Below are 20,603 nucleotides of genomic sequence, written 5' to 3' on the forward strand. Positions count from 1 at the left end.
AAGAAGCTAAATTGGAGTGCCCAGTGTCAGGCAGCTGCCACCAAAGCAAATAGGGTCATGGTATGCATTAGAAGAGGTCTGGGGACACGAGATGAAAACATAATTCTCCCTCTGTACAAATCACTCGTCAGACCACACTAGGAGTATTGTGTGTAATTTTGGACGCCGATGCTCAAGAAAGACATTACTGAACTTGAAAGGGTTCAAAGGCGGGCTACTAAAATGATAAATGGAGTTGGTTCACTACAATACCCAGAAAGGTTATCAAAATTAGGTCTATTTACTCTAGAAAAGAGAAGACTTAGGGGAGAACTAATAAATATGTTCAAGTATATCAGAGGGCAATACAGAGATCTCTCCAATGAACTGTTTGTACCAAGGACTGTGACAAGAACAAGGGGGCATTCTCTTCGTTTGGAGGAAAGACAATTTCTGCACCAGCATAGAAGAGGGTTCTTCACGGTAAGAGCAGTGAGGCTCTGGAGTTCTCTTCCTGAGGAAGTGGTGATGGCCAACTCACTGAATGAATTTAAGAAAGGAATGGATGCTTTTCTTGTGAGTAACAGTATAGAAGGTTACGAATAACAGAATATTATAGGTAGATGGTTGACCCAGCTTAGGGGAAGGAATTTTTTTCCCTATGGAGAAAATTGGCTTCTACTCTGTGGGTTTTTTGCCTTCCCCAGGATCAACAATGCAGAACAGCTGCACTAAAAATAGGCTGAACTAGATGGACATAAGGTCTTCCTTCAGCCTTCAAAACTATGTTACTATGTTACTATGACTAAGAAGAGATGATTTCCTCACAAAACATTTCCCACATTCTGAAGAGGAGAAAGGATTCTCCCCCGTGTGAGTTCTTTGATGCTTAAACAAATCTGATTTCCAGTTAAAATACTTCTCACATTCTGAACAGGAAAAAGGCTTCTCCCCTGTGTGTGTTCTTTGGTGCTTAATCAAATTTGATTTCTGGGTAAAACATTTCCCGCATTCTGAACAGGAAAAAGGCTTCTCGCCTGTGTGGGTTCTATGGTGACTAACCAAATCTGATTTCTGGTTAAAACATTTCCCACATTCTGAACAGGAAAAAGGTTTCTCGCCTGTGTGAGTTTTATGGTGAGTAACAAAATGTGATTTATGTGCAAAACATTTCCCTCATTCTGAACAGGAAAAAGGCTTCTCCCCTGTGTGAGTTCTTTGGTGCTTAAACAAATCTGATTTCTGGATAAAACATTTCCCACATTCTGAGCAGGAAAAAGGCTTCTCCCCTGTGTGAGTTCTTTGGTGCTTAAACAAATCTGATTTCTGGATAAAACATTTCCCACATTCTGAGCAGGAAAAAGGCTTCTCCCCTGTGTGAGTTCTTTGGTGCTTAAACAAATCTGATTTCTGGCTAAAACATTTCCAACATTCTGAACAGGAAAAAAAGCTTCTCCCCTGTGTGAGTTTTCTGGTGTGTAACAAAATTAGATTTCTTGTTAAAACATTTCCCACATTCTGAACAGGAAAAAGGCTTCTCCCCCGTGTGAGTTCTTTGGTGCTTAAACAAATCTGATTTCTGGATAAAACATTTCCCACATTCTGAGCAGGAAAAAGGCTTCTCCCCTGTGTGAGTTCTTTGGTGCTTAAACAAATCTGATTTCTGGCTAAAACATTTCCAACATTCTGAACAGGAAAAAAGCTTCTCCCCTGTGTGAGTTTTCTGGTGTGTAACAAAATTAGATTTCTTGTTAAAACATTTCCCACATTCTGAACATGAAAAAGGCTTCTCCCCTGTGTGAGTTATTTGGTGTGTAACAAGATTCCCTTTATGGTTAAAACATTTCCCACATTCTGAACATGAAAAAGGCTTCTCTCCTGTGTGAGTTTTCTGGTGTGTAACAAAATTAGATTTCTGGTTAAAACATTTCCCACATTCTGAACATGAAAAAGGCTTCTCCCCTGTGTGAGTTTTTTGGTGACTAAGAAGAGATGATTTCCTCACAAAACATTTCCCACATTCTAAACAGGAAAAAGGCTTCTCCCCTGTGTGAGTTCTTTGGTGCCTAACCAAATCTGATTTCTGGTTAAAAAATTTCCCACATTCTGAACAGCAAAAAGGTTTCTCCCTTGTGTGAGTTCTTTGGTGCTTATCCAAATGTGATTTCTTTGTACAGCATTTCCCACATTGTGAACAGGAAAATCTATTGTCTGTTATGTGAATTTTTTCATGTGTAAGACAAGTCTTTTCAAGAAAACTATTTCCATATTCTGAATATGAAAATAGCTCCTTTCCTTTAGAATCAATTAATTTTTTAATGCTTATATCGTGACTTTGATTTTTCTTAGTAGTTGGTAATGAACCAAAAGATGGGACCTGTTTCAAAGTATTAGATGACAGATCTTGGCTATGAAGGGATGATGGTATATCTGGAGTAATGGCATTAACTTCAATTGGGTCCTGTGATATCTCAAGATCATCAGATTTAAAAATTGAAGATGTCAGCGTTCCCTCTGATCTCCTGGTACAGTCATCTGCTAAAAATAAAACCAATTAATAATTTTGAATAAAATATCTTCACATTTTATACTTTTGAACATTTCTACTTAAGCTGTCCATAAAAAATACAAGCTTTTTAAAAATACTGAATTATTCTCCAAGACAATGACAGTTCACAGTCTAATCGAAAGCCTCATAGCATGAACCAGCGCATCATGGTGTTCAATGGTTTGTTCATTCTGCTTCCCAAACATGGAATAAAAAGCCACCAAACAATGTTATATAGGTCAAAATTATACCAATAACACATCTACTCATCTCACGGAAACACAAGACACCACTAAGATCCATCATCTGTCAGAGGAAAACCAAAAGGTTTCCACAATATTTGTGGGTCAAAAGCTCTTGAAAAGCAACATGGCTTCCATAAACCAATCCAGCAATATCCGCTCTCCCAAAGTCAAATATCCACTCTCTTCTGAGCCTTGTAGTGCGCCCAAACCATATTTAGCATCCATGTATTTGGCATTACTATAGTGAGAAGAACCCACTTAATTTACGGTGTGTGTTTCCTGGAGCACAATCTGGGCATTATGTGTTGGATAATAAAATGGCAAATGTGCAATTTTCATGTTGCAACATCCAGTGCGAGCTAATTTCCGTAAAGTGTCACTACTCCCATAGAATAATTCACTGAGGGTTATAATTTCCATAATGGAGTCACTTTATGGGGATTTCTACTGCTTTAGTTTCCTGTAATTGTGTTATATTAGGGCATCTGCAGATGGTGTGTCCCCTCTCCACTGGAATCTGCTCCTGCGATGTTTGGTTCCATCACCAAGCAGCGCCTTATTTATTGTGCAGGCGTTGCTGGTAATAGAAGAGACGTCGAAACCAGAAGCTCTGGGTGGCGCTGGCTCTGTCCAGCCACTAAGATTAGGGTGCCTGAGACCAGTAGTTTCATCCAGCCTGGCAGTATGGGTTTGTGTGCTGTCCAGCAATCTGGTAGTAATCTACTACCCGCTTAAGCCAATTAGAAAGCACCAAACCCTCCTAAAGCTTGAAGCATATTCCCGGAATCTGCCAGATACAGCCTTGTTCTCCTCTGGTTCAGTCCTCTGTGCTCAGCTGGTGTATTTGTCCTGGTGTAATCCCAGCCCGCTTACTGACTACACTTGTGTCTTCTGATTTTGTATTTTCTCTGCCCTCCTGGTTATGGCCAACTACCTGACTATTCTTCTTGCCATCTCACTCCACAGAGTAGCAGGTAACACCATGGTCCAAGCCTAGGGGTCTCTGTGTAAGTCCAGATCCATGAAGAGGGGTTAAAGGATGATGCGCAAGGCAATCACTGGGATCTGGAAAATAGAGTAGATAGAGCCAAGCCTTCTCGTGGTGGCCATCTTCTGATCTGCCAGGTGATCACTAACAGTGCTCCCAATACATCGTGTCTGCAAACTATTCCATCAAGATCTGTGTGCGAATAGCTAAATGGCGCTCCTTCCTTTCTTACCCCTACCATGTGCCCAGAAAGTAGTGTACAACCATATATAGGGGATTGTTGGATTGAAGAGACATTGGGAAATAATTTGTAAGGTCCATTTGTTTCCTATTATCCTGGTGAAAACTCTCTGGGTAATTAGAGTATGGGGCTCGGTGGTTCTTGGCAATCTAAACTATCGTAAGGGCCAATATTTTCTGTCAGATGAGTTTCAAGAAGAAAGATTAAACATTTATAGAGAACTTTTTATAATAGTGCAGAGCTGATGTGTCTTAAATTTAGATCTCAGCCATTTGGCAGAGGTAATGGAGACCTTATTTTAAAGGCTACCAGGTAGTTGCAGACTCACATAAGTGAGGCAGGCCGATCCCACCATCATCAGACTACCATACAAAATGAACCTGTACAAAAAGAACTAGAATAAAAAAACATGTTGGAGGTATTTTTTGGATTATAAGACACTCTGGATTATAAGACGCTCCCCAAATTTTGAGGAGAAAAATAGGAATATTTTTTTTTAATAACATGGTGGCGCTTCTTATAATCCATGCGTCTTACTGCTATGGTGAAGCGGGGTCCCAGGGTCACTGCTGGAGGAGGCAGGAGTGGGGAGTGATGCTGCAGGCCGCAGGGTGGGATGAGGGGGTGTCCGATGAGCAGTTCCCCGCTGCGAGTGTTTGGTGCTGCTGGGGTGCCTGGCGCTGCTGCCTGGGGTGGCCACCGCCAATGCTGCTGCCGCTGCTCTGGGTGTCCGCCGCTGCTGCTGCCTGGAGAGTCCGCCGCTGCGGGGAGACTCTGCTGACTTTTCGTGAAAGTCCAGAGCCCCCCGCATGTCCGTGGTTTCCTCCTGTGTGGTGGACTCTGTGAATATGGCTGCTGGGGGGCGGCACATGCGCAGATGGAGATCTCGGTAACAAGATCTCAGGATATGAGATTTCAGCCCTGAAATTAGATCTCAGGATTCTATGAAGCCAACAGCATCATTACCCTCCGCTTTCTCTTATAGGCCAATCATAATATTTTTCATCAAGTGATTTTCTAACTTGTCAGCACATTCTACATACGCTGTCATTTGGCTTTATAGTTACATATCTGGGCAGGTAACGGTCAGCGTCTCCTAATCCCAGGGGGTAGATGGATCCTCCAGGTTGTAAGTTCTATAGAAAAGGGCTTTCAATGTCCAAAGTCATTTGAACAGTTTTGGGTGGAGGAGAATGTTGTGGTCTAGAGGCAAAATGGTGACCATGGTAATACGGCCGGACTACACCACCGATAAAGCAGCCACAGCCGGTGACTGAGAATAATCTGTGACTTCTCTGCATTCAGTGGTTACTACTCACCTGGGTAGTCATATGTGGGAATCTCCTCTTTACACCACTCATCATCTCTCACATATGTCTCTGTAGTATTAATATGGGTCAGATCTTCACCCTGAAACAAATATTGTAAAAGTCACAGACAGATGGAGAAGTCCCATCTATGATCAGCTCTAATCCTGCCATCTCCTCCGTTCTCATTACACAAGTATAAAACATATAATACTGGAGGATAAAACAAGACTGAGCACAAGACCTTCACAGCCGTCTACACATCATAGGGGAGATCTCCTGACACCTTCTCTCATCTACCTGATGATCCTGAGGAGCACTGGGATCTTCTTGGTTACAGTCCTGTGGAAGAAGAGGACGGGGACATCTCTCTGGTGTTGTCCTCTTACTGGATAGATCTGGAGGAAACACATACAGGGACTGAATTCATTCTCTACATACAGATAATTATAGGCCGTGTGTATTTAGTCCTGTCTATTACCTGGAGATGTGAGGGGCTGGGGAACCTCCATTATGACGTCCTTGTACAGATCTCTGTGTCCTTCTAAATACTCCCACTCCTCCATGGAGAAATAGACAGCGACATCCTGACACCTTATAGGAACCTGACACATACAATGATACCGTCATCCCCCCGATCCCTTCATAGTGTTACTGTATAATGTCCCAGCATTCCCAGCAGTGTCACCTCTCCAGCCAGCAGCTCAATCATCTTGTAGGTGAGTTCTAGGATCTTCTGGTCATTGATGTCCTCATGGATCAGGGGGTGAGGTGGAGGCCCCGTGATTGGGCTCAGGGGTCTTCCCCAACCCTCAGACACAGGGTCCTGACAGCGATCACTAGAGGTCTTCTTCACCACTGTGTAATCCTGGTTATGGAGAGACACATTAATAAATCTCACTACAGACATTTCCAGAGTCCTCACCTCTCCAGTTCTGTCCATCTGTTATTCCCATAGATAAGAATGATGTAATGTGATGTCATCAGAATCTCTCACCTCTCCAGTGAGACGGAAGAGGATCTCTAGGGTGAGGTGTAATATCCTCTCCGCCATCTTGTCTCTGTCCATATCCATCCTTGATGGGTAAATCAGGAAAATTCTCTTCTGTAGAAGATCTTCACTGAGAGGATCCGATATTGTAGAGACCTGAATGAGAAGATGATCCGATGTAACATCATAAGAATCCTGTGTAATAATACAATTACTGGAGATAATAAGGGAATCATATGAGATTTATTATCTTACAGGGTTTAGTTTTCTCCCCTGACATCTACTAATAAAACCTATATATTTAGGCCACAGACAACAAGCAGTTTCCTCCTCGGAGTCGGCAGCTGAACACGTTCCTCATAGACTCATCTTCCATAACGCTAATTCTCGTCTCATTACCGACACTGGAATCGGCATTAGCAATACTGCAGGAGATATTCATTACACGCGACATGAGAAATAACTCCTTCATGATGAGGACGACATCTTCATCTTCTACTGCGGCTCTAGAGACAGATTTGGCCAGAGTCGGTCACTGCCTCCATCCCCACCGGCCGTCTATATGAAGGTTTCCCGTCTTCCCCGCACTGGAATCTTCTCTCCCGTTAGATCTCAGCTCTGAGTCACACACAGAAGTTTGAGGCTTTTCTGGAAGAACAGGACAGGAGAGATCTGAGGCCGATGTCTCCATGTACAGGGTTTCCCCTCTGGATAAGAGGCTTTCCTATCCCTTTCCCCCAATTAGAGGGGACACCTGTGGATATCGGGGTCTTTACCGGCTGCAGTCCTGGGGGGATTTACTCGGTAACGTGGATGTTGGACAAACGTCACCATCAATTCCCATCAGAGTGAAGGAACATCGCTCCTCTATTCAGCTCTATGGATCCAGGATGAAATCCACTGCGGCCCCTGCAAGAAAAGAGCGAAGTCTGGTGAGACCCCCGAGGCCGGAGATTTCTACAGCTGCTCTGTGCGCACAGGACCTGTGATGAGGTCACAGGAGGGGAGGAGTCAGGGGTCAGGTCACATGATCAGGGGCCTCAGTGTGTGCAGGACTTTGAAGTTTATGTGTGGGGTCAAGAGGGGTTTACAGGCTGGATGTAGAAAAGCCGTGTGTGTACGAGGTGTACGGAGCGGAGCCATGTGTGTACGAGGTGTACGGAGCGGAGCCATGTGTGTACGAGGTGTACGGAGCGGAGCCGCGTGTGTACGAGGTGTACGGAGCGGAGCCGCGTGTGTGTGGGGAAGGTGACTTTACGGACAGATGTGACTGGTAGAAGGAGGGGACGGTTTGTGCACTAGGGACAGAGATTGACAGGTTAGAGAGGTAACAGTAGGGAAAGACAGAAAAGGGAGTGCAGTACTGTGAAATGACCACAAGATGGCAGGGGAGAGTAGTACAGGACTTTACATCAGCTTAGGGCTATAGAAACTGCATAGTCATGGGGGGCGGGGAGATAGGAGCCCGGGTGGGAAATTCCCCTGTGAGAGGGGATAAATAGAAGAAGGCGGGGCTCCAGGAGAGTCTAGTCCCGGGAGGAGCTCAGAAGAAGACGGAGAAAGTGAGAAGAGCTCGGCCAGGGGGACGGACAAATGAGAGACAGTCAGGGGGTGGCCCTGACCTGACGGACTGCAGGACAGGCAAGGAGAAGAGACAGTCAGGGGGAGACCCTGACTCAACGGACCGCAGGACAGACGAGGCCCCGGGGGTACCGATTCGAAGACGACCTCGGGCAGGTGAAGCGCTGGGGGTAGATTGGTCTAGGACAGCCCCCAGTGAAAGATCCGCGAGGTGCATTACTGGAGCTGAAGAATAGGTACCCGGGCCTGGTGATACAGTGGTGTAAAGAAGCTGCGGTGCGTGTTTGGTGGTCGTCAGAGGACGACAAATAAATCCAGAACTGTTACAAGTGGAAGTGGAAGCTGTCTCCGTCTCGTCTTTGCCTCGTCTGGTAAGCAGTGGTCCACCCCCCTAGCCCAGCCCCCTACCACATGTGTACGAGGTGTACGGAGCGGAGCCGTGTGTGTACGAGGTGTACGGAGCGGAGCCGTGTGTACGAGGTGTACGGAGCGGAGCCGTGTGTGTACGAGGTGTACGGAGCGGAGCCGTGTGTGTACGAGGTGTACGGAGCGGAGCCCTGTGTGTACGAGGTGTACGGAGCGGAGCCGTGTGTACGAGGTGTACGGAGCGGAGCCCTGTGTGTACGAGGTGTACGGAGCGGAGCCCTGTGTGTACGAGGTGTACGGAGCGGAGCCGTGTACGAGGTGTACGGAGCGGAGCCCTGTGTGTACGAGGTGTAAAGAGCGGAGCCGCGTGTGTACGAGGTGTACGGAGCGGAGCCGTGTGTGTACGAGGTGTACGGAGCGGAGCCGCGTGTGTACGAGGTGTACGGAGCGGAGCCCTGTGTGTACGAGGTGTAAAGAGCGGAGCCGCGTGTGTACGAGGTGTACGGAGCGGAGCCGTGTGTGTACGAGGTGTACGGAGCGGAGCCGCGTGTGTACGAGGTGTACGGAGCGGAGCCCTGTGTGTACGAGGTGTACGGAGCGGAGCCGTGTGTGTACGAGGTGTACGGAGCGGAGCCGTGTGTGTACGAGGTGTACGGAGCGGAGCCCTGTGTGTACGAGGTGTACAGAGCGGAGCCGCGTGTGTACGAGGTGTACGGAGCGGAGCCGTGTGTGTACGAGGTGTACGGAGCGGAGCCGTGTGTGTACGAGGTGTACGGAGCGGAGCCGCGTGTGTACGAGGTGTACGGAGCGGAGCCGTGTGTGTACGAGGTGTACGGCGCGGAGCCGTGTGTACGAGGTGTACAGAGCGGAGCCCTGTGTGTACGAGGTGTACGGAGCGGAGCCGCGTGTGTATGAGGTGTACGGAGCAAAGCCGCGTGTGTACGAGGTGTATGGAGCGGAGCCGCGTGTGTACGAGGTGTACTGAGCGGAGCCGTGTGTACGGAGCGGAGCCGTGTGTGTATAACGTGTACAGAGAGGAGCCGCGTGTGTACGAGGTGTAAGGAGCGGAGCCGTGTGTGTATAACGTGTACGGAGAGGAGCCGTATGTGTACAAGGTGTGCAGAGCGGAGCTGTGTGTGTACGAGGTGTGCAAAGTGGAGCCGTGTGTGTACGAGGTGTACTGAGCAGAGCCATGTGTGTACAGGGTATACAGAGCGGAGCCGCCTTTGTGCGGACACCTCTTTGTACTATGTATATCCCCATCTTCAGTTACAGACTCTTGTGTACACTATACACCCGTATACCCCCAGCTTCAGTCGCAGACCCCTGTGTACACTATACACCCGTATACCCCCAGATCAGTCGCAGACCCCTGTGTACACTATACACCCGTATACCCCCAGATCAGTCACAGACCCCTGTGTACACTATACACCCGTATACCCCCAGGTTCAGTCGCAGACCCCTGTGTACACTATACACCCGCATACCCCCAGCTTTAATCGCAGACCCCTGGATACACTGTACACACCCGTATACCCCCAGGTTCACTCGCAGACCCCTGTATACACTGTACACACCCGTATACCCCCAGCTTTGGTCGCAGACCCCTGTATACATTGTACACACCCGTATAGCCCCAGCTTCGGTCGCAGACCCCTCTGTGTACGCTGTATATACCCGTATACCCCCATCTTCAGTCACAGACCCCTCTGTGTACGCTGTATAAACCCGTATACCCCCATCTTCAGTCACAGACCCCTCTGTGTACGCTGTATAAACCCGTATACCCCATCTTCAGTCACAGACCCCTCTGTGTACACTGTATACACCCGTATACCCCCAGCTTCGGTCACAGACACGTGTACACTGTATACACCCGTATACCCCCAGGTTCAGTCGCAGACCCCTGTGTACACTGTATACACCCGTATACCACATCTTCGGTTGCAGACCCCTCAGTGTACGCTGTATACACCCGTATACCCCAGCTTCGGTCACAGACCTCTCTGTGTACACCGTATACACCCGTATACCCCCAGCTTCAGTCGCAGACCCCTGTATACACTGTATAAACCCGTATACCCCCAGGTTCGGTCACAGACCCCTGTGTGTGCACTGTATAAACCCGAATACCCCCATCTTCAGTCACAGACCCCTCTGGGTACGCTGTATAAACCCGTATACCCCCATCTTCAGTCACAGACCCCTGTGTACACTGTATACACTCGTATATCCCCAGGTTCGGTCACAGACCCCTCTGTGTACGCTGTATAAACTCATATACCCCCATCTTCAGTCACAGACCCCTCTGTGTACACTGTATACACCCGTATACCTCCAGCTTCGGTCACAGACCCCTGTGTACACTGTATACACCCGTATACCCCCAGGTTCAGTCGCAGACCCCTGTGTACACTGTATACACCCGTATACCACATCTTTGGTTGCAGACCCCTCAGTGTACGCTGTATACACCCGTATACCCCCAGCTTTGGTCACAGACTCCTCTGTGTATGCTGTATACACCCGTATACCCCCTGCTTCGGTCACAGACCCCTCAGTGTACACTGTATTCACCCGTATACCCCCAGCTTTGGTCACAGACCCCTCTGTGTACACTGCATACACCTGTATACCCCCAGCTTCAGTCACAGACTCCTCAGTGTACACTGTATGCACCCGTATACCCCAGCTTCGGTCACAGACACCTGTGTACACTGTATACACCCAGCTTCGGTCGCAGACGCCTGTGTACACTGTATACCCCCAGCTTCGGTCACAGACCCCTCTGTGTACACTGCATACACCTGTATACCCCAGCTTCAGTCACAGACCCCTGTGTATGCTCTATATACCCATATACCCCCAGCTTTGGTCACAGACCCCATGTCTCACACACTGTAGAACTGATGCCAGACACACGGTGAAACTGCGGTCGTCCGTCTCTCGTCTCTCGCACTTATACTGATAACATAAGATGGAGTCAGACAAACCCTCCTACAAAACGTGAGAACAAAGTCATTACTACAGGACTGTGTGAGAAAGGGATTTATTCTACAGGAAACGCTGGGGCCACAAAAGAGGGAATCCGGGCCCCGTGGCTGGATACTCCGGACCCCCAGCGTGTTAGGACCAGACGGGGTCTTTGTCCCTGGAGCTTCTCTACTCAGGATAATGAGACTCTGATCTTGGTCATCCGTATGGACAATGGAAATGGAATTACAAAGCTTCTCATAGACTTTCCATGTTAAGCACGGACGGCACATGTACAGCACACGGACGGCTCATGTACAGCACACGGACGGCACATGTACAGCACACGGACGGCTCATGTACAGCACACGGATGGCACATGTACAGCACACGGACGGCACACGGACAGCACACAGACGGCTCATGTACAGCACACGGACAGCACATTTACGGCACACGGGAGGCACATGTACAACACACGGACGGCACACGGACAGCACACGGACGGCTCATGTACAGCACACGGACAGCACATTTACGGCACACGGGCGGCACATGTATGGCACACGGGCGGCACATGTATGGCACACGGACAGCACATGTACAACACATGGACGGCACACGTACGGCACACAGACGGCACATGTACAGCACACGGACGGCTTATGTACGGCACACGGACGGCACACGTACAGCACACGGACGGCACACGTACAGCACACGGACGGCACACGTACAGCACACGGATGGCACATGTACAGCACACGGATGGCACATGTACAGCACACGGATGGCACGTTTACACGGACCCATAGACTTGTATTGGCCCTTTGTCATCTGTGCTGCTGGGGAAACACGGACATGAGAGCAGCACCATAAGTCAAATAGGGGACACGTGGCATCTGTGATAAACATGATAGGTCGTGTGAAGGGGCCGTACAGTCACATAATATAAGGTGAAGCCACAAGACCCCTGCAGCTCAGTGCTGAGACTGATGGGAGACCCCCACAGCCACAAGACCCTGGCAGCCTATTGCTAAGACTGATGGAGACTGCCAAAGCCACAAGACCACTGCAGCCTAGTCCTAAAACTGACTGAGACTCCAGGAGCCACAAGACCACTGCAGCCCAGTGCTGAGACTGACGGAGACTGCCCGAGCCACAAGACCACTGCAGCCCAGTGCTAAGACTGCCAGAGACCCCCGGGGCCACAAGACCACTGCAGCCCAGTGCTGAGACTGCCAGAGACCCCCGGGGCCACAAGACCACTGCAGCCCAGTGCTGAGACTAGCAGAGACCCCCGGAGCCACAAGACCCCTGGAGCCTAGTGCTGAGACTGGCAGAGACCCCCGGAGCCACAAGACCACTGCAGCCCAGTGCGGAGACTGGCAGAGACCCCCGGAGCATCAGTGCTGGAGCCGTGGGGGATTTATCAGTTCATGCTAATTATTTTTACATTCTCAGAAATCCCCTGTTGTGTCTGTTCACACTCACCATTGTTGCTGTGGATTGATCTACAGTGTTGGCAGGAAATTTTCTGCTTTTTTGCAGCCTTTTCACTTGCATTTTTGTGTCCCATTCATTTGAACAGGGAAAAAAATGATGCAGAAATGCTGAAAGACGACAGCAACAGATTTATAAAAAAAAAAGTGACGGTGTCCATGTCTGGCCGGTGTCCTTGTCTGGCCGGTGTCCGTGTCTGGCCGCTGTCCGTGTCTGGCCGCTGTCCGTGTCTGGCCGCTGTCCGTGTCTGGCCGGTGTCCGTGTCTGGCTGCTGTACGTATCTGGCCGGTGTCCGTGTCTGGCCGCTGTCTGTGTCTGGCCGCTGTCCGTGTCTGGCCGGTGTCCGTGTCTGGCTGCTGTACGTGTCTGGCCGGTGTCCGTGTCTGGCCGCTGTCCGTGTCTGGCCGGTGTCCGTGTCTGGCTGCTGTACGTGTCTGGCTGGTGTCCGTGTCTGGCCGGTGTCCGTGTCTGGCCGCTCTCCGTGTCTGGCCGCTCTCCGTGTCTGGCTGCTGTACATGTCTGGCCGGCATCCGTGTCTGGTCGGTTTACGTGTCTGGCCGACATCCGTGTCTGGCTGCTCTCCGTCTCATAACCTAGGGAGTGTGATGTCATGCTTGGGAGCAACGAAGGATCTCTCTAGCAGGTTAACTGACTGGGCGGCATGATTCCCATGACTCACGACCCTCCAAACAGCGTCCATGAAGGCAACATTTTTGTTTGACGTGGCCAGTATGGTTGCAAAGCTGAACCTTAAAGGAATGTCCAGAAGGGCACCACCAGGAGTGGAGCCTGCGGCGTAATTGGACTCAACACGGGCAACCTCAACCATCCAGCAACCGAAAAGATGCACGCATCGCAAGCTTAATTCCGTTAACAAACGAGACTCCGTCCTGCCCACGCGGTCCGCGTCCAGCTTACTAGAGGGACACGCGAGGCTCTGGCACGCGAGATTGGCCAATAACTGGTGTGTCAAGGCCTTACATGTCCGTGGCTGCATGCGCGCTACACCGAAAGGGCCAGCGTGTGTCGCTTACAGGTGCAGATAACCCGCTGAACACCGTTAGTGATGGGGATCTGGGATGACAATTATTACCCGCGAACGATGATTTCCCAGTAAGTGCAGGTCAACCGCTGTTCCGGAATTAGGCCTAACCGTCATTCCTGAAAAAAGGAAAAACTTATGTGTGCAAACCACAGCTGCTGTAGCTTGCATAACAGCTCGCCAGCCGTTCTCAGGAACAGTATGGATTACACGTGATTGCACAAAGGTGAGAAAGGTGAGTGTACGGAGCGGAGCCGTGTGTGTACGAGGTGTACGGCGCGGAGCCGTGTGTACGAGGTGTACAGAGCGGAGCCCTGTGTGTACGAGGTGTACGGAGCGGAGCCGCGTGTGTATGAGGTGTACGGAGCAAAGCCGCGTGTGTACGAGGTGTATGGAGCGGAGCCGCGTGTGTACGAGGTGTACTGAGCGGAGCCGTGTGTACGGAGCGGAGCCGTGTGTGTATAACGTGTACAGAGAGGAGCCGCGTGTGTACGAGGTGTAAGGAGCGGAGCCGTGTGTGTATAACGTGTACGGAGAGGAGCCGTATGTGTACAAGGTGTGCAGAGCGGAGCTGTGTGTGTACGAGGTGTGCAAAGTGGAGCCGTGTGTGTACGAGGTGTACTGAGCAGAGCCATGTGTGTACAGGGTATACAGAGCGGAGCCGCCTTTGTGCGGACACCTCTTTGTACTATGTATATCCCCATCTTCAGTTACAGACTCTTGTGTACACTATACACCCGTATACCCCCAGCTTCAGTCGCAGACCCCTGTGTACACTATACACCCGTATACCCCCAGATCAGTCGCAGACCCCTGTGTACACTATACACCCGTATACCCCCAGATCAGTCACAGACCCCTGTGTACACTATACACCCGTATACCCCCAGGTTCAGTCGCAGACCCCTGTGTACACTATACACCCGCATACCCCCAGCTTTAATCGCAGACCCCTGGATACACTGTACACACCCGTATACCCCCAGGTTCACTCGCAGACCCCTGTATACACTGTACACACCCGTATACCCCCAGCTTTGGTCGCAGACCCCTGTATACATTGTACACACCCGTATAGCCCCAGCTTCGGTCGCAGACCCCTCTGTGTACGCTGTATATACCCGTATACCCCCATCTTCAGTCACAGACCCCTCTGTGTACGCTGTATAAACCCGTATACCCCCATCTTCAGTCACAGACCCCTCTGTGTACGCTGTATAAACCCGTATACCCCATCTTCAGTCACAGACCCCTCTGTGTACACTGTATACACCCGTATACCCCCAGCTTCGGTCACAGACACGTGTACACTGTATACACCCGTATACCCCCAGGTTCAGTCGCAGACCCCTGTGTACACTGTATACACCCGTATACCACATCTTCGGTTGCAGACCCCTCAGTGTACGCTGTATACACCCGTATACCCCAGCTTCGGTCACAGACCTCTCTGTGTACACCGTATACACCCGTATACCCCCAGCTTCAGTCGCAGACCCCTGTATACACTGTATAAACCCGTATACCCCCAGGTTCGGTCACAGACCCCTGTGTGTGCACTGTATAAACCCGAATACCCCCATCTTCAGTCACAGACCCCTCTGGGTACGCTGTATAAACCCGTATACCCCCATCTTCAGTCACAGACCCCTGTGTACACTGTATACACTCGTATATCCCCAGGTTCGGTCACAGACCCCTCTGTGTACGCTGTATAAACTCATATACCCCCATCTTCAGTCACAGACCCCTCTGTGTACACTGTATACACCCGTATACCTCCAGCTTCGGTCACAGACCCCTGTGTACACTGTATACACCCGTATACCCCCAGGTTCAGTCGCAGACCCCTGTGTACACTGTATACACCCGTATACCACATCTTTGGTTGCAGACCCCTCAGTGTACGCTGTATACACCCGTATACCCCCAGCTTTGGTCACAGACTCCTCTGTGTATGCTGTATACACCCGTATACCCCCTGCTTCGGTCACAGACCCCTCAGTGTACACTGTATTCACCCGTATACCCCCAGCTTTGGTCACAGACCCCTCTGTGTACACTGCATACACCTGTATACCCCCAGCTTCAGTCACAGACTCCTCAGTGTACACTGTATGCACCCGTATACCCCAGCTTCGGTCACAGACACCTGTGTACACTGTATACACCCAGCTTCGGTCGCAGACGCCTGTGTACACTGTATACCCCCAGCTTCGGTCACAGACCCCTCTGTGTACACTGCATACACCTGTATACCCCAGCTTCAGTCACAGACCCCTGTGTATGCTCTATATACCCATATACCCCCAGCTTTGGTCACAGACCCCATGTCTCACACACTGTAGAACTGATGCCAGACACACGGTGAAACTGCGGTCGTCCGTCTCTCGTCTCTCGCACTTATACTGATAACATAAGATGGAGTCAGACAAACCCTCCTACAAAACGTGAGAACAAAGTCATTACTACAGGACTGTGTGAGAAAGGGATTTATTCTACAGGAAACGCTGGGGCCACAAAAGAGGGAATCCGGGCCCCGTGGCTGGATACTCCGGACCCCCAGCGTGTTAGGACCAGACGGGGTCTTTGTCCCTGGAGCTTCTCTACTCAGGATAATGAGACTCTGATCTTGGTCATCCGTATGGACAATGGAAATGGAATTACAAAGCTTCTCATAGACTTTCCATGTTAAGCACGGACGGCACATGTACAGCACACGGACGGCTCATGTACAGCACACGGACGGCACATGTACAGCACACGGACGGCTCATGTACAGCACACGGATGGCACATGTACAGCACACGGACGGCACACGGACAGCACACGGACGGCTCATGTACAGCACACGGACAGCACATTTACGGCACACGGGAGGCACATGTACAACACACGGACGGCACACGGACAGCACACGGACGGCTCATGTACAGCACACGGACAGCACATTTACGGCACACGGGCGGCACATGTATGGCACACGGGCGGCACATGTATGGCACACGGACAGCACATGTACAACACATGGACGGCACACGTACGGCACACAGACGGCACATGTACAGCACACGGACGGCTTATGTACGGCACACGGACGGCACACGTACAGCACACGGACGGCACACGTACAGCACACGGACGGCACACGTACAGCACACGGATGGCACATGTACAGCACACGGATGGCACATGTACAGCACACGGATGGCACGTTTACACGGACCCATAGACTTGTATTGGCCCTTTGTCATCTGTGCTGCTGGGGAAACACGGACATGAGAGCAGCACCATAAGTCAAATAGGGGACACGTGGCATCTGTGATAAACATGATAGGTCGTGTGAAGGGGCCGTACAGTCACATAATATAAGGTGAAGCCACAAGACCCCTGCAGCTCAGTGCTGAGACTGATGGGAGACCCCCACAGCCACAAGACCCTGGCAGCCTATTGCTAAGACTGATGGAGACTGCCAAAGCCACAAGACCACTGCAGCCTAGTCCTAAAACTGACTGAGACTCCAGGAGCCACAAGACCACTGCAGCCCAGTGCTGAGACTGACGGAGACTGCCCGAGCCACAAGACCACTGCAGCCCAGTGCTAAGACTGCCAGAGACCCCCGGGGCCACAAGACCACTGCAGCCCAGTGCTGAGACTGCCAGAGACCCCCGGGGCCACAAGACCACTGCAGCCCAGTGCTGAGACTAGCAGAGACCCCCGGAGCCACAAGACCCCTGGAGCCTAGTGCTGAGACTGGCAGAGACCCCCGGAGCCACAAGACCACTGCAGCCCAGTGCGGAGACTGGCAGAGACCCCCGGAGCATCAGTGCTGGAGCCGTGGGGGATTTATCAGTTCATGCTAATTATTTTTACATTCTCAGAAATCCCCTGTTGTGTCTGTTCACACTCACCATTGTTGCTGTGGATTGATCTACAGTGTTGGCAGGAAATTTTCTGCTTTTTTGCAGCCTTTTCACTTGCATTTTTGTGTCCCATTCATTTGAACAGGGAAAAAAATGATGCAGAAATGCTGAAAGACGACAGCAACAGATTTATAAAAAAAAAAGTGACGGTGTCCATGTCTGGCCGGTGTCCTTGTCTGGCCGGTGTCCGTGTCTGGCCGCTGTCCGTGTCTGGCCGCTGTCCGTGTCTGGCCGCTGTCCGTGTCTGGCCGGTGTCCGTGTCTGGCTGCTGTACGTATCTGGCCGGTGTCCGTGTCTGGCCGCTGTCTGTGTCTGGCCGCTGTCCGTGTCTGGCCGGTGTCCGTGTCTGGCTGCTGTACGTGTCTGGCCGGTGTCCGTGTCTGGCCGCTGTCCGTGTCTGGCCGGTGTCCGTGTCTGGCTGCTGTACGTGTCTGGCTGGTGTCCGTGTCTGGCCGGTGTCCGTGTCTGGCCGCTCTCCGTGTCTGGCCGCTCTCCGTGTCTGGCTGCTGTACATGTCTGGCCGGCATCCGTGTCTGGTCGGTTTACGTGTCTGGCCGACATCCGTGTCTGGCTGCTCTCCGTCTCTGTCCGCTGTCCATGTCTGGCCGGTGTCCGTGCCTGGCTGCTGTCCGTGTCTGGTTGCTGTCCGTGTCTGGCTGCTGTCCGTGTCTGGCTGCTGTCCGTGTCTGGCTGCTGTCCGTGTCTGGCTGCTGTCCGTGTCTGGCTGCTGTCCGTGCCTGGCTGCTGTCCGTGCCTGGCTGCTGTCCGTGCCTGGCTGCTGTCCGTGTCTGGCTGCTGTCCATGCCTGGCTGCTGTCCGTGTCTGGCTGGTGTCTGTGTGAATTTGTTTTTTTTCTGAAATTGACTGATTTATTTCCTTAGGCCGGGTGCACACGATCAGGAATTGGCAGCGCTTTGGATGCAGCACATGTCCGCTGCCGGCTATTGAACATAGGTGACTCCACATGTGATCACTGAACCGTGCGGATTCACTGCATCCAATACATTGTACGGGTGAGGTTTATCACATCTCCAAAAGATAAATAGACATGTTGTGATCTGGAAAGACGCGCCCCATGTCCGTCTCTAAAGATAGGGAATGTAGATTGTGAGCCTCATTGGGGACAATGCCACTAATGTCTGTAAAGCGCTGTGGAATTAATAGCGCTATATAAATGAGTAAAAATAAATATATAAACTGCGGGGGCTCTGGCCTTCCACAAAATGTCGGCAGAGCCCCCGCAGCACCATACACCCACAGCGACACTACACCTATTATTGCGACTAGAGATGAGCGACTTTGCCTTTTTTCGGGTCGAGTCGGGTTTCGCGAAACCCGACTTTCTCAAAAGTCGGGTCGAGTGAGATCGGCCGACTAACGGAAAAAGTCGGGTTTCGTACAGACTGAAACACGAAACCCAATGTAAGTCAATGGGGAAGAAAAGTCGGGAGTGAGAAAAAGACAGGAAACACACCTACAGTGCCCATTTGAATGCCAAAACCATAAATTCTTATTCCTGAAGCTTGTCACCCTTTATTTACTTCATAATACAAGTTACGCATTGAAAAATGGGGGTTATTTGGTTAAAGTTGCGGGGGGGGGTAGGGCTGGCTCCAGGATTTCATGTGCCCTGGGCCAAAGAGCGTCCCTTTAACACATACCACAACTCATGATGCTCTGATACGGCAGAGAAATAGTGGTATAGTACAATGAAAAATACTTCACTTCTTACATCTCATGACTGATATCCATTTAAAATTCTCCAATAGCTCCAAAAGTGGACAGTATATTACTCCATACAGTATTATGGCCACCGCATAGTGCACTATACAGAGTAATGAGGCCCATCTATTTCTCCCTACAGATTCATTGATCCCATATAATGTTTGAAACAGTATATGATGAGCTCCACATAATGCTACAGTATATGTTGGTCCACATGGATGAAGCTCCACTGTCTTATGGGCCCAAATAATGCTCCATACATAATGGACCCTATTTCTAATGCTCTAGTGTATAATGGGCCCTGTACATGCTGCTCCAGTGTCTGATGTCCACCTTTGAAATGTTCCAGTGTATGGTGGGCCCCATCTATCATTCTCCAGAGTATAGTGCTCCCCAAAAATAGCAGTCCCAACATTGAAAACAATGAAATAAGTCTCCTCGCTATGGAATCCCTGTACTAGTCAGGACTCCTTGTCGTCCCCATCTTCCATCCCACTGCACTTGGCTGTTTAGGCAGAGGGCATACAGACGTGATGTCATTGCGCTCTCTGATCAGAATATCAGTGTCAGGAAACGCGGAAGACGTCATGGCGGTGGAGCAGGGAGAGGTAAGTATTTCAACCTTGCAAGTGCTGTGATCCTGAGCAAGCAGGGGGGGCCCACTCGTTGGCGACGGCACTGGCACAGGGCCCCTGATAGTACGGCGGTGTTTCTGACGGCAGGTGGGCTGAACCTGTACTTTCATCTGCAGCTTCCTCTTTGTCACCGTGTAAGGTGGAACATTATATGAGAAGTGTAACCTGAGTTTCATCAGGGTCAGATTCAGGCTGTGTAGAGTGCGAGGGGAATGTAGTGGTCTGGGTCAATGTACCAGCAGAATCATTGAGCAGTGGCTGGGCATCAGTGCACTTGTGGCGCCCCCAGGAGTATGGTCGCCACAGTGGCATAACCTTCCTCCTAGGGAGTGTGATGTCATGCTTGGGAGCAACGAAGGATCTCTCTAGCAGGTTAACTGACTGGGCGGCATGATTCCCATGACTCACGACCCTCCAAACAGCGTCCATGAAGGCAACATTTTTGTTTGACGTGGCCAGTATGGTTGCAAAGCTGAACCTTAAAGGAATGTCCAGAAGGGCACCACCAGGAGTGGAGCCTGCGGCGTAATTGGACTCAACACGGGCAACCTCA

The 20,603-nt window shown here is 50.5% G+C and overlaps 1 pseudogene; it reads right to left on the minus strand.

Annotated features, from left to right (window-relative positions):
- Positions 1–261: 261 nt before the first annotated feature.
- Positions 262–2,533, minus strand: LOC141056808 (uncharacterized; annotated as a pseudogene).
- Between the last annotated feature and the right edge of the window lie 18,070 nt (positions 2,534–20,603).

The sequence above is a fragment of the Dendrobates tinctorius genome, unplaced genomic scaffold (assembly GCF_039654945.1).
Source record: "Dendrobates tinctorius isolate UK_male_01 unplaced genomic scaffold, ASM3965494v1 ptg000200l, whole genome shotgun sequence".
In the NCBI taxonomy this organism is placed as follows: domain Eukaryota; kingdom Metazoa; phylum Chordata; class Amphibia; order Anura; family Dendrobatidae; genus Dendrobates; species Dendrobates tinctorius.